At 37.5% G+C, this 12,407-nt stretch overlaps 1 protein-coding gene and 1 long non-coding RNA gene across 2 annotated transcripts in view; one reads left to right on the top strand and one right to left on the bottom strand.

Annotated features, from left to right (window-relative positions):
* The window catches only part of dock3 (dedicator of cytokinesis 3), an 835,931-nt gene that overhangs the window by 60,890 nt on the left and 762,634 nt on the right, over nt 1–12,407 (bottom strand).
* LOC143104016 (uncharacterized) lies at nt 9,764–11,089 on the top strand. Its single transcript, XR_012982976.1, has 3 exons — nt 9,764–9,835; nt 10,490–10,555; nt 10,976–11,089. It is a non-coding gene; the product is annotated as an uncharacterized LOC143104016 (long non-coding RNA).

Genomic DNA, 12,407 nt, shown 5'->3' with positions numbered 1-12,407 from the left:
ACCCCACGTTTTTGTCTGTTCTTGTGGCAAAGCATGTTTATAATCCAACGCTATCGTGTGTTTCTCTGGCAAAGCATGTTCATATTCCGGTTTTGAGATCCTAGCAAATTCCTGCATGGCATCCAATTCAAGGCTCACATTGCATCCCAATTTGTTCAACAAATAAACACCTATTTTGCCTTTACTTTGTTCATGGCAATGCAGTAAAGAGTTGAGAATTATGACTGCATACACACAGGCACGCAGGTTAACACGCAACCTCGGGTCAAGTCAGGTCAGATCAGTTCGTGTCACAGATATGGAGCGCAGAAAGGTCATTTTTCATCACTAAATAAAAAATGGCATTTATTTCCGTAAATCACACAGCAAATATTTCTGTAAATTGCTCAGCCCCAGAGTATCCCTCCAACATGGCAATTATATTGCCCGATTCAGGACAGTCTGCCCTGCACACACATGAACTGTGAGCTTGCTGTGGTGAGATACATGTCGAAATATAAGAATTTTTATAATACACTTTTTATATTTAAATTCTTTAAAAATCTAAATAAAATCAATGCTAGTATTAATACATGAAATGGTAGCAGATCTGAATAGCCTAAACTCTCCTGAAAAAAACAATATATAATATATGTGTGTGGCACTTACAATGACCAGAATAAATCCTTATGAATAAAGGTAGTGAAAATGCCCTAAAAACAGCTTAGGGTTCTAAGGGTTAAAGGACTGAGAAATAAGGTAGTAAATAAGCCAAAGCAAACTTTTTTATTGATCTCATCAATCAGGCCTGAGGTAATGGGCAACAAATATGGAAACACCTAAATACAATGTCAAAGAAAGTAGGGAAAGGAAACCAGCCTTTAGAGTTAAGCATTAATGGAAGCATTTCTAGAGTTGAGCAGTTAACAACTTTTAGTGATAGAACCATGCTCATCACTCCACCTAACTACGAATACCCAGTTTTTAGTTTTAAAGAGACAAATGAAGAAGAGAGAACCAAAATTTTGACCAATCTCAAAGGCTCTAAGGCTCAGGATGTTTATGGACTAGATTCCTCCCTCTTCAAGTGTAATGTATGTACACCCATCACACACCTGGTCAATATGTCAATTAATGAGTGTCTGTTTCCTGATGTTTGGAAAACAGCTGTGATAACACCTATATTCAAGGCTGGGGACCCTACTGATGTGGCAAATTACAGGCCCATAACTATACTCCCAATTATCTCTAAGGTAGTTGAGAGGGTTGTAGCAAACCAACTCACTGCCCATCTCAATTCATGTCATATTCCATTGCATGCCATGCAATTTGGGTTCAGGTCAAATCACTCCACAGATACCGCTTTATGCTACTTTGTAGAAGAACTGAAATCCAATTTAGACAATGGGGGAGTGGTTGGAGCAATATTTCTGGATCTGAAGAAAGCCTTTGACACCGTAAACCACAATGTTTTAGTTTCTAAACTTACCACTCATAACATCTCAGCTGACACAATCAAATGGTTTACATCATACTTGATGAGAAGGAAGAATTGCACTAAAATTAATGGCACATTTTCCAAAGAAAATATATGTTCAGTAGGGGTGCCTCAGGGTTCAATCCTAGGTCCACTATTGTTTAGTATATATATTAATGATCTTCCTTCAGTATGCTCAGGCATTAACATCCAAATGTATGCTGATGACACAATTATCTATGTTCATGCAAAGACAAAACAACAAGCGGCATACAAACTCACAGGAGCAATGAACAAAATAGTCAACTGGCTGGATTACTCTTGTTTAACATTAAACACTTCAAAAACAGTTTGCATGTACTTTTCATCACGAAAAAGCACTACGCAACAGCCTGACATAGTTGTTAAGGGTCAAAAACTCCAAGTAGTAGATGATTTTAAATACTTAGGGGTCGTTGTTGACTTTTAAGGCGAGACACGGCAGGTGAAAACATCGTTTTTTCATGCACTGGTCAATTTCGAGATTTTGAGCTAGTCTGTTACCTTAGCATGTATTCTATCACACTACTACAACAAAAAAGTCCGATTTACACATTTAGGTGTTTATTTCATTATATTGTGTCTACTCGCGCCTGTATATTTATCCTAAATTCAGCAAAAGTTAGCATTCTAACCTTGCATGCACTCCCGCGACTGTGACCCAAAACATATCGTGTGTAGTACCGTTGGAAAGCTCTGTTTTTCCTGTATCACGCTATGTGATCCATATATGGACACTTCCTTTGTATCAGCAACCAATCGCGAAAGTTCAAAGACGAGTCTAGGTGTAGAACGGAATCTCATTGGCTGTCTTTCAAGGCTGTTTTCTCAAAACGAGTTTCCGCTCCCACTCTGAGCAAGGAAACTCCACTTCAGAAGCACTTACATACACCAAACTTTCTAGACTTATGCCTAACTATATTTCGAAGATATTTACAGAGGGGTTTGTTGATATATTATTCCTACCCTGACTTACATGACATTTTATGCCTAAAAACATGGTAAAAATCTATTTTTTAGGGCTATTGACATTATATTCTGATTTACAGGATAACTAAAGTAGATATTCATTAATCCCTCTGTACATTTTTCAACATCTATTATCTGAACACAATGAAAACATAATTTTGAACCTGGCTGTATCCAATGCTCAGGTTTCTTGTTTTAAAATGTATGCAAATTAACGCATATTTAATGAGATAATGCCTAATTTGCATATGTAAACATTAAATTGCAGAAAACTTGTAATACATTTTTTTCTCATATTAATGTAAGTAATCAACTGGGTAAGTTTCATAGTGATATCTGCTTGTTAAAAATTGTACCCTATTCACCTGTAGTGTCTCGCCTTAAAAAACATATCAAACTAGAAATGCAATTCCGAGGAATTACACGAGGGGATGCAGTCTGCTGGTTAGTGTGTTGGTGGGGCTGTTGGTAGGGTAATTGTGATACCTGCAAAGGTGCTTTTGGAGTAACCAAATTTGAATCTTGTGTGACATGGCATTATTCAGATATCACACTCAAGGTGTTTTTGACCTTGACATTTGACCTTCAACCTTCAACTCACTTCCTCTTTGAGTCCATAAAAACACTCGTACCAAATTTGAAGCATGTATGTCAAGCCGTTCTGGAGATATAATGCTGAATGCATGATATATGGCAGGGACTTTTATTTTGACACACAGGAAACACTTTAACTGGATGTGTAGTTCAGGTAGAGCTAGATTGTATGCTTAGAGGCTGAGACAGTTGAATTCCTCACAGGTGACACCTGTGCCAGTCTTCTGATTAGCCTGGGAACTGCTCTGAGAACTACTTAACGAGCGCAGCTGGCTCTATTATGACATCACAGCCCCCATTCAAGTCTATGGGGGAAAAATACACTTTTAATTACAAATATCTCAAAAAGTATAAACTTCTCAAAAATGAAAAACGGATAGGACGGTAAAGCCTTGGAAGATCTACGGAACGGTGTTTGAACCAAATTTGTACGTTAAGCGGTTTGGGCTGAATAGTGCGCACAAAAAGGTAAAAAGAATAATAATAATAACTAGAAATGCAATTCCAAGGAATTACCAGTGCATGAAAATGCTAAAGTTGTGATGTAAAATATCATGTATAGTTTAAACAGATAATATAGAGATGGTTACTACGGTGATGCTAGGATAGACATGGTGGTTGCATAACTTAATAAAAGTTGATAGTTTAAAAGTTGTTGATAGACAGCTAGTTTAATAGATAGTTTAATGATAGTTTAAAAGTAGACCGTTTAAAAGTTGAAGGTAAATAGTTTAAAAGTTGTTGACAGACTGGAAGTTGAATGAATGTTGATATTCAAATAGTTTAATGGCTGTGTATAGGTAGATATTTGACGATAACTGAAAGTTGGAACGACTCTAATGTTTGCTAGCAGTTATGCTAAGATTTGTAATTCTGTTAACCATGCTACTTAGCTAATGTTTTAAAAAACATGCTAAATATGTTAGTAATGTTAGCATGCTAACTATGTTAACCATGTTACTTAGCTAACTTAGCTAATCATTTTTAGCAGTAATGCTAACTATGTTAACTAGCATGCTAACCATTTTTAGCATTTTTGCTAAAAATATTAACTAGCATTGTAACATGCTAACCATGTTACTTAGCTAACCTAGCTAATCATTTTTAGTAGTTTTGCTAAAAATGCTAACTAGCATATGAACATGCTAGCATGCTAACTATGCTAACCATGTTACTTAGCTAACTTAGCTAATCATTTTTAGCAGTTTTGCTAAAAATGCTAACTAACATGCTAACATGTTACTTAGCTAACTTAGCTAATCATTTTTAGCAGTTATGCTAACTATGCTAACTAGCATACTAACATGCTAGCATGCTAACTATGCTAGCCATGTTACTTAGCTAACCTAGCTAATCATTTTTAGCAGTTTTGCTAAAAATGCTAACAATGTTAGCAATGCTAACATGCTAACCATGCTAACTAGCTAAAGTGGGTAGGAGTCATAGTTGATGAAAAGTGTTGACATAGTTGATGACAAGTTAAAAGTTGTTGATAGACAGCTAGTGAATGTATATAGTTTAAAAGTTTAAAAGTTGAATGTAGATAGTTTAAAAGTTGTTGATAGACAGCTAGTTTAATAGATAGATAGTTTAATGATAGTTTAAAAGTAGACCGTTTAAAAGTTGAATGTAAAAAGTTCAGTAGTTTAATGGGTTACATTGTTTAACAGTGGATTATTGTAGTGAGGACTTTTATTTTGAAACAGTTTTGGGCAGAGGAAACAGTTGAATAGGATGTGTAGTCTTAATTGACCCAGATTGTATGCTTAAAGCCTGAGGCTGCAGGTGGCCTGAACACCTGCCATAGGATTCTAATTGCTTAATGGCCGTATTATGATGTCATAATCGGCAATGTTAAGTCTATGGGGATTTTTAAAAAGTTTTTCTTTAATAGTTTAAAAAGTATAAAAGTTTCAAAGTTGAAAAGATATAGCAACCCGATCTGTTTGAAGACCTACGTTACAACGTTTGAATGAAGTTTCTAAGTTAAACTGTTCAAGAGAAATTGCGTCTAGAAAAAGTGGTAAGCGGAATAATAAGAAGAAGTTGCCTAGGAAGAACAGTACAGTGCATTTTCATGCACTGTAATAATAAGAAGTTTTCGGATTTCAATAGAGGGGATGCATCCCCTCTAAAAAGTAAATGGAAGAGTTAAAAGGAATCTCTTCAATTTTAAGCTGATTAGAAATCAGATGACTACAGAGGCAGCTATACTTTATTTCCATTCTATGATTTTAACACACATCTCATATTGCTTGACCACCTGGTCTCAAGCAAATGCAACCACCATGTCATTAATGTATAAAGTATATAAATAAGCAATGAAAATTCTGGACAAAAAATCTTACAGTTACCATCACTGTACTATCATACAGAAGTATGGTCTATTTACCTTGGACAATTTTATTTTCCTTTCAAACACCTGTTTATTTTTTTAAATTATCAATAATCTTGCACCACCACCCCTTAAACAATTTGTGAGCCTTTGTAGACCCACAAGTAACATAAGGACCACAAGAGCATCATCTAGGGGGGATTGCACAAGTGTGTTTAGGCATGCCACCTTTGGCCAAACCGCTTTCTCAGTGAAAACCTCAGAGTTGTGGAATAGCATCCCTGTCATTATTAGACAAAGCACCACAATTCACCACCTTTAAATTAGGCCTTAAGAAATGGTTGAAAGCAAACCAACGTTGTGAACATTTCTAGTCATTGATTTTTGTCTTTGTGTTTATGTTCATCTTATTTCATGTTTTTATTTTCCATCTCATTACTCTCAATGTTATTATACATTTTGTCTTTTCATTTGATTAACATCAACTCCTATCCAGGGACAACAGATGCAAATTAGCCTTGTGGCTATAATCTGGCCCAATTACTGTATATAGATATATTATGAGCATTGTCCCTGTCAAATAAACGTAAACAAATAAATAAAATAAATACAATTTAGAGGGAAAATTGGAACGTCATTTTTGAGCAATTTTGACAGCCCTAGTCCACTGTAGGCTACGCCAATTGGCTATTAACACCTACCACCTAGCTCCGGTGAGTGGGGGTTGCTATAATGCGTGTGAAATAGCACCATTGAGTAGCCTAGCCTATGCGAAATAGCCTTAAAATAGTTAAACCTGAGAGGAGGAAAAGGGCGCGCGTGGGTAGGCGAAACGTAAGGAAATAGATTAAAAATAGGATTTCGGTCCCTTCCAGTAAAAAAGGATTTATTTGAACGTTTATTTTGAAGTGTTTCAGTTGATTTGATGTCAGATTTACATGGTTCAAACGTCCCTACCAAGGCAGGCTACTTGCTGTAGGGTTTAATTTATTTTTTTTGCTTCCTAAGACCAAGTAATGTATCCATAGCCTACCATTCAAATACGTGTTTCGAAAACCCAAACTTACTTTTTTAATATTATTTTTTAATCATTAGTAAAACAAAAGCAAACAGTTTATGTCTATAAACACAGTTTGTAATGATCAATTCTGAGCTGCATGACATCTGCTGCAGCTCTAATTATGAAAAGCCAAGTGGATTATATGTGTCTGTTCTGAAAACCTAACCCTTAAGAAAAACAATTGGCCTATTTTAGCTCCAAATAAACGAACGAAATCTGCTGAAGAGGTGCCGTCACTTGTCTGAAAGTAGTATTGCCAATTTTTTTTGCCAAGCCGTGGGGGGTGGATGGGTGGGTTGGGGTCGACTGTGCAGGGCCCAGTTTCCCGATAACGACGGAGACACGCTCTTAAGAGGGTTTTCTACGATTCATCTTACGATCGTTCATTTGGTTTGACTGTTTCCCGAACATGCTCGTAGCGTGAACGCGCGTGCACTGCTCTTAAGATGCTCTTAAGGGGAGCTGTCAACGTTAATAGTTCTGAAATATCCTCTAATTTGATGGTGATGTCAGGTGACTGCACAGCTATAGGCCTACCGTTTAAACTTCGGATCTACATATTAATACGAAAATAGAAACACTTTGACATCTGCATGTAAGCATCCCAAGTAGGTTATATAGCCTACCACACACAGACATAAATAATTGTAATTATTTAAGATTAGATTGTTGCACCATGCAATAATTTTTCGCGGTGTTTGAAGATAAGAAAGAAGTCGAGAAAGTGAGGAAATGTGTAGGCTTAGATTTTGATACAGTACAGACTAAACCACATGTTCCTTTCTCTGCTTTTACCTCATATGCCTAATAAAATATAGCCTTCACTTAGCAAAGATAATGGCAAACTATTCTGGTAACGTCTCGTTTCATAACTTGATTGCATTTTTGTCCAATTTTTTAATCACATTATTATGACCTTTAAATGTAGGCTATTTTGCACGTTAAAATCTGATTCATCACAGGTAGACACAATAAAGAATGGGAGCGTAAATTGGATTATGTATTCTAAGTTGTAATTCCTCTGTATGTCCTGTTGGTGACCTCAGTGAGAAGTACTGTTAAGATGCTCTTAGCCGGTAACGATAACTCTGGAGCACTCGTAGATCTACGTGTGTTTTCACGACGCTCTTAAGCTACGATGGTTTTGGGAAACAGTCGGCAAATCTTAACACATTCGTAAGAGGGACTTTACGACGCTCTTAGGCTTAAGATGCTTTCGGGGAACTGGGCCCAGGTTTGCATGAACATCAATAGAGGATGAATAGCCTACAGTAGGTACCGTGAATCCTCAAATTTTGGCCGGGATTCAGGGACGTCGGAAGTATTTTCTGAGAGGGGGTGCGGATGATGTGAGCGGGGGTCCGGGGGTTCCATCCCCTGAAAAAAAATACATTTTGACTGCTAAAAACACAATTTTAACGCAGTTTTCTGTGGGACAGAAATACCAACAGAGAAAGCAGTGTCATCTGAACATTGCCTACCTGCAATAGGCTATCACTTCACTGCTTGACACTACCCGACATGGAGAAATGTTGCACGTTAACAATGAACCTTTCAGAAATGATTTATTGTGCGAATGGGTTAGCAAAACCATAACGTTTGGTGAACAGAGATGCAGATCACCCTAATTCATTTGTTTGCGCAACAGCCCGTTCTGCTTTCACTTCAGCGAGAGTGAAATACCGGTAGGCTAAAGGTTTAAAGGCTGTGTCTTCACCATAGGCTATTTGCTACGATATTTATCTCTGTTTCAACAAGTTGTGACTTATGCCCATTCAACTTTTAACTTAGGCTATAGCCTACAACATTCTAATTTGGTGTGTGAATTCAAAGACCTGTTATTTCCATTTTTGGAAGTCTCTATGTTGTTTTCATGGACAGCAAGACCCGCTTCATTCATAAATTAAGAAATATTTTCTAATCAGGAACATTTTTTGTTTATTTTTCTTTTGTTCCATAGGCTACTATTCAATTGCTGCACATTATCCGCGGACTAGCAATCTCCTTGTCGCGGAGCCCTATAAGCCTGCAGATCATAGACAGAGAAAGCATGCTCTGGGAACAGGTGGGTATGTCTACAAGGAAAATGTCTTAGTGTGCTTCGGGCTGTTAAGGGCATTTTCACTACCTTTAGTTAGAAGCATTTATCCTGGTCATGGTAAGTGCCATACACACATGCTATATATTGTTTTTTCCAGCAGAGTCTAGGCTACCCAGATCTGCCACCATTTAATTTATCAATACTTGCATTGATTTGATTTTGATTTGCGCCTTACAGAAATAAATGCCATTATTTTATTTAGTGATGAAAAATTACCTTTCTGCGCTCCATATCTGTGACAAGAACTGATCTGACCTGACTTGACGTGTAAGCCTGTGTGTGCACTCATGATGATTGTCTACAACAACTTTTCACTGCATTGCCATGAAGGTGTTTCAAGGCAAAAAAGGTGTTTCTTTGTTGAACAAATTGGGGTGCAATGTGAGCTTGAATTGGATGCCATGCAGGAATTTGCTAGGATCTCAAAACCGGATTATGAACTTGCTTTGCCACACATGATAGCGTTGGATTATGCTTTGCCACAAAAACACACAAAAACGTGGGGTAAGTCGAGCTATATAAAGTTATTATCACTTCGTCTGTTTTATAACCCAGAACGATGTATGTAACAATGTATGTAAATGATAGCTCTATGTCTCCTCTTTCATCTGACATGTAATCAGTGTTGTATAATGTACTAGAAAGCAATACTTGAGTAAAAGTACAAGTATCGTACTAGAAAGACTTTGGTAGAAGTGAAAGTTACCTTTCAGAATATTACTTAAAGGTCTCATTCACTGAGAAACCGTTTAATTCTTGTTACTTTCGAAATACTATAGCTCACTCCAAGTTGCATATGCATGCTGCACGTGAAAATGATCTTCTACCCCCATTGCCCGCATTAGCCAATGAAAGAAAATACACGGAAAAACAAGCGAATCAGAAAGAGCCCTTCCCAATGACGCCGAAGGGAAACTGATTATTCATGGCCTCGCCCACCTTGGCATGTGACCGCCTACAGGAAGACTGGAAGATTTTGCGGCTAGGGGATTGTCTCTCTGCAGCTAGTAGGAGCTAACAGCAAGTTGCTAACATGGTGGAAAAAAATCGTGCCTGTGTTATTTGTGGCAATAACACATCAATGTTGGATGTCTTGCCTTAGAAACAAGAGTTGAGGAAGAAATGGTTCGGATTTATCGTTGGAACACCACCACCGAAGTAGTGCAACATTAGTTCTGTGTTCCAATACAGTACAGCCTACAGTAAGAAAGTGGTTTTGCATCGATGTTCTGAAAACCTGGTTCTGTACTGTCATGACGATCGACCACCAGCTCACAGGCTGTAAGTACAAACAAACTTAACGTCTGTTACAAAATAGCATGTTCATATTCCTCACGTTAGCATGCATGAAAAGGGTACAAGCTAGGCTTAGGCTAGCCTATATTACAGGAAGCTACACCAGGCACGTAACTGAAGTGTTCTGTTGACGTGTAAAATCAGAGAATGTCTAATAGGAAGGACTCTGGTAAAATCCATTAGAGGAATGGTCTATTTTCCCGAACGTAGCCTACAGGCCACTAACACGCCAGGTGTAGCTACTTCCATTGATTAGGCCTATTGGAAGCTATTGTTGCAGTAGCCTACATAACGCGAACGGAATGCTTCAGTTACGTGCCTGGTGTAGCTAACGTTACACTCATAAGAAACTGACCACACTACCCAGAGATTTAGCTTGTTGAACCTATAATCTTCTAACCTAAGCGTTAAACCACAAATAATAATATTAGTAACAATATCTTATGCTAAACTAAGTACAGATATTGTTCTAGTCTAAACAGGGAAAATCAAAAACACAGTTGCTATCAGTAGAGCTCAGGTATTTACACTTCAGTCTAATTTATGTCTTCTTGCCATTATTACATTGACCTTTGTAGGCCTACAATGATGTTTTGTTTGATTACTTGCTGTTTACTTAGTGTTTTGTATGTCTTCCAGAGCACATCCTCATGTCAGGCTACACAGCTTTCTAGCCTACATTAGGTCATCACGTTAGAAGCAAAGGTTTGTGATCTAACTTTTTTTGTTGAGCTAGTTAGTTTCTAGAAGTCTTTTTCTAGTAGGCTAATACAGGTTCTTATGTGCTCATCAATGTTTGGGAAAGTTAATTCATGGGTTTCTTCAGGTCACTTTCCACAGGTGTATAAAATCAAGCACCTCGATTATGAATGCAGACTGCATGGTGCTTGATTAATACACCTGTGTAAATGGACCTGATGAAACCCATGAATTGCATAACAGATAGAATGGATATTACCGAATGTCTTCTTGTGGGTGTGCTACTTAGTACATCATACACCTTAACGCAGTCACTAAAATATTTTTGTTTCCATTGTGCCAGTACAGTTTTGTGTGAGAGAGTGAATGTCCTGTGTACTATTAGTATCTTGTAACTTGACAGTAATACACATTTATTTACTTTAGGTACCCAAACAGAATACTTCATGAAAAGTATGAGTATTGATACAAGCACTTCGGATACACCATGGGCATGGGGGCCTGCTACCTCTACTGCCATCAAGCCTGTTCATCCAGGGCCAGCTAGAAGACCTCGGGTTGATCAAGATGAGGAGGAGGATGAAAGCGACATCTCCACAATAACACCTGATGGCTCCACCTATGGCCCAGCGCAATCAAAGAGCAATGTAATAGAATCATCACAGCCAATGAATGTGTTTTGTGTGTTGTCCCTTCGGATCCCCAGGACAATACAAGCCGAAACAACAACTCAGACCTTTTCCCCTAAATAATCCCAGCACCATCTTACAAAGGATCTGTAGGCCAGATGTCTGCATCGTCTGGCAAAAAGAGGACATTGTTAATTCTGTGCATAGTTTGGATGTTCTTGTTTTGTGTTTGCATTATTTTAATAGACTGCAATATTACTATTTGTCAGTGTTTCACAGACCACCTAGCAAAAAGAAAAAAACAGTTGACCTACTTCAACAGTATATTACACAATAGGCCTTCTCACTGAAACACCTTGCTTATTGTCTTTGCACCTTGCTTATGGTGTCAGAGGATTCATATGATTTAAACTGGCATAGGTTACATCAGTGTTGCAGAACTGTTTGGATTTACATACAAGTTGGTTCAATATTGCAAACAACTCATCTATTATATTTTACCACATCTACTTGTGGAACACTGGAGATAGCTTGCGGACCACACTTTGAGTACCACTGCTGTATGTAAATATAATAAAGTTATTTATTGAAAATTTACCTGTTTTGTATATTTGTTTTAGGAGTTTCATCAGTTGTTGTCCCTTTTAAGCTAAAGGTTTATCTTACCTTTCATATCTTCTGTCTCACAGAGGGCCATAGTCGTCATAGTCGAATGTTTAGTGCATTTTGAAGGGAGTATATTATGCTAAGGCAGACTGGTTCTAATCCTGGGTACAGGGTCATACAGACAACAGAGGTACTGGTGTTGCCCATTTTTCTAACCACATGAGCAATCCCCTTACAAAAAAGTAGTATAGGAATCTTATAGTATTTGGGACAAAATATTATAGTAATCTTATAGGAATAATTATTATAGGAATAATTGGGACATACTGTAGAAGTACTACTAATAACTATAATATCCTGTAACCGCTATAGTTTTTCTATAGTAGTCTTATAGTACCTATAGTATGTCCAAATACTATAGTATTCCTATAAGATTACTGTAATATTTAGTCCCAAAATACTATAGTATAAGATTCCTATAGTAGGCTACTTTTTCTGTCATACGGAAAACAACTTGAGTAGGCTAACCTCTGCCAATGTCAGGCTATCAAAGCCATTCTCATTAAGAAGTCTTGCAGCACACATTCTCTGCTTCTGTAGGCATTCTGGTACAATTCCAGCAA

This window comes from Alosa pseudoharengus, unplaced genomic scaffold (genome assembly GCF_046254945.1).
Source record: "Alosa pseudoharengus isolate Yale_2024_CS ecotype anadromous, Long Island Sound unplaced genomic scaffold, YU_APseudo_1.1 YU_APseudo_1.1_scf_5, whole genome shotgun sequence".
Taxonomy (NCBI): Eukaryota; Metazoa; Chordata; class Actinopteri; order Clupeiformes; family Clupeidae; genus Alosa; species Alosa pseudoharengus.
The sequence above is the reverse complement of the archived record's forward strand: the minus strand, read 5'-3'. Positions and strand labels throughout refer to the sequence as shown.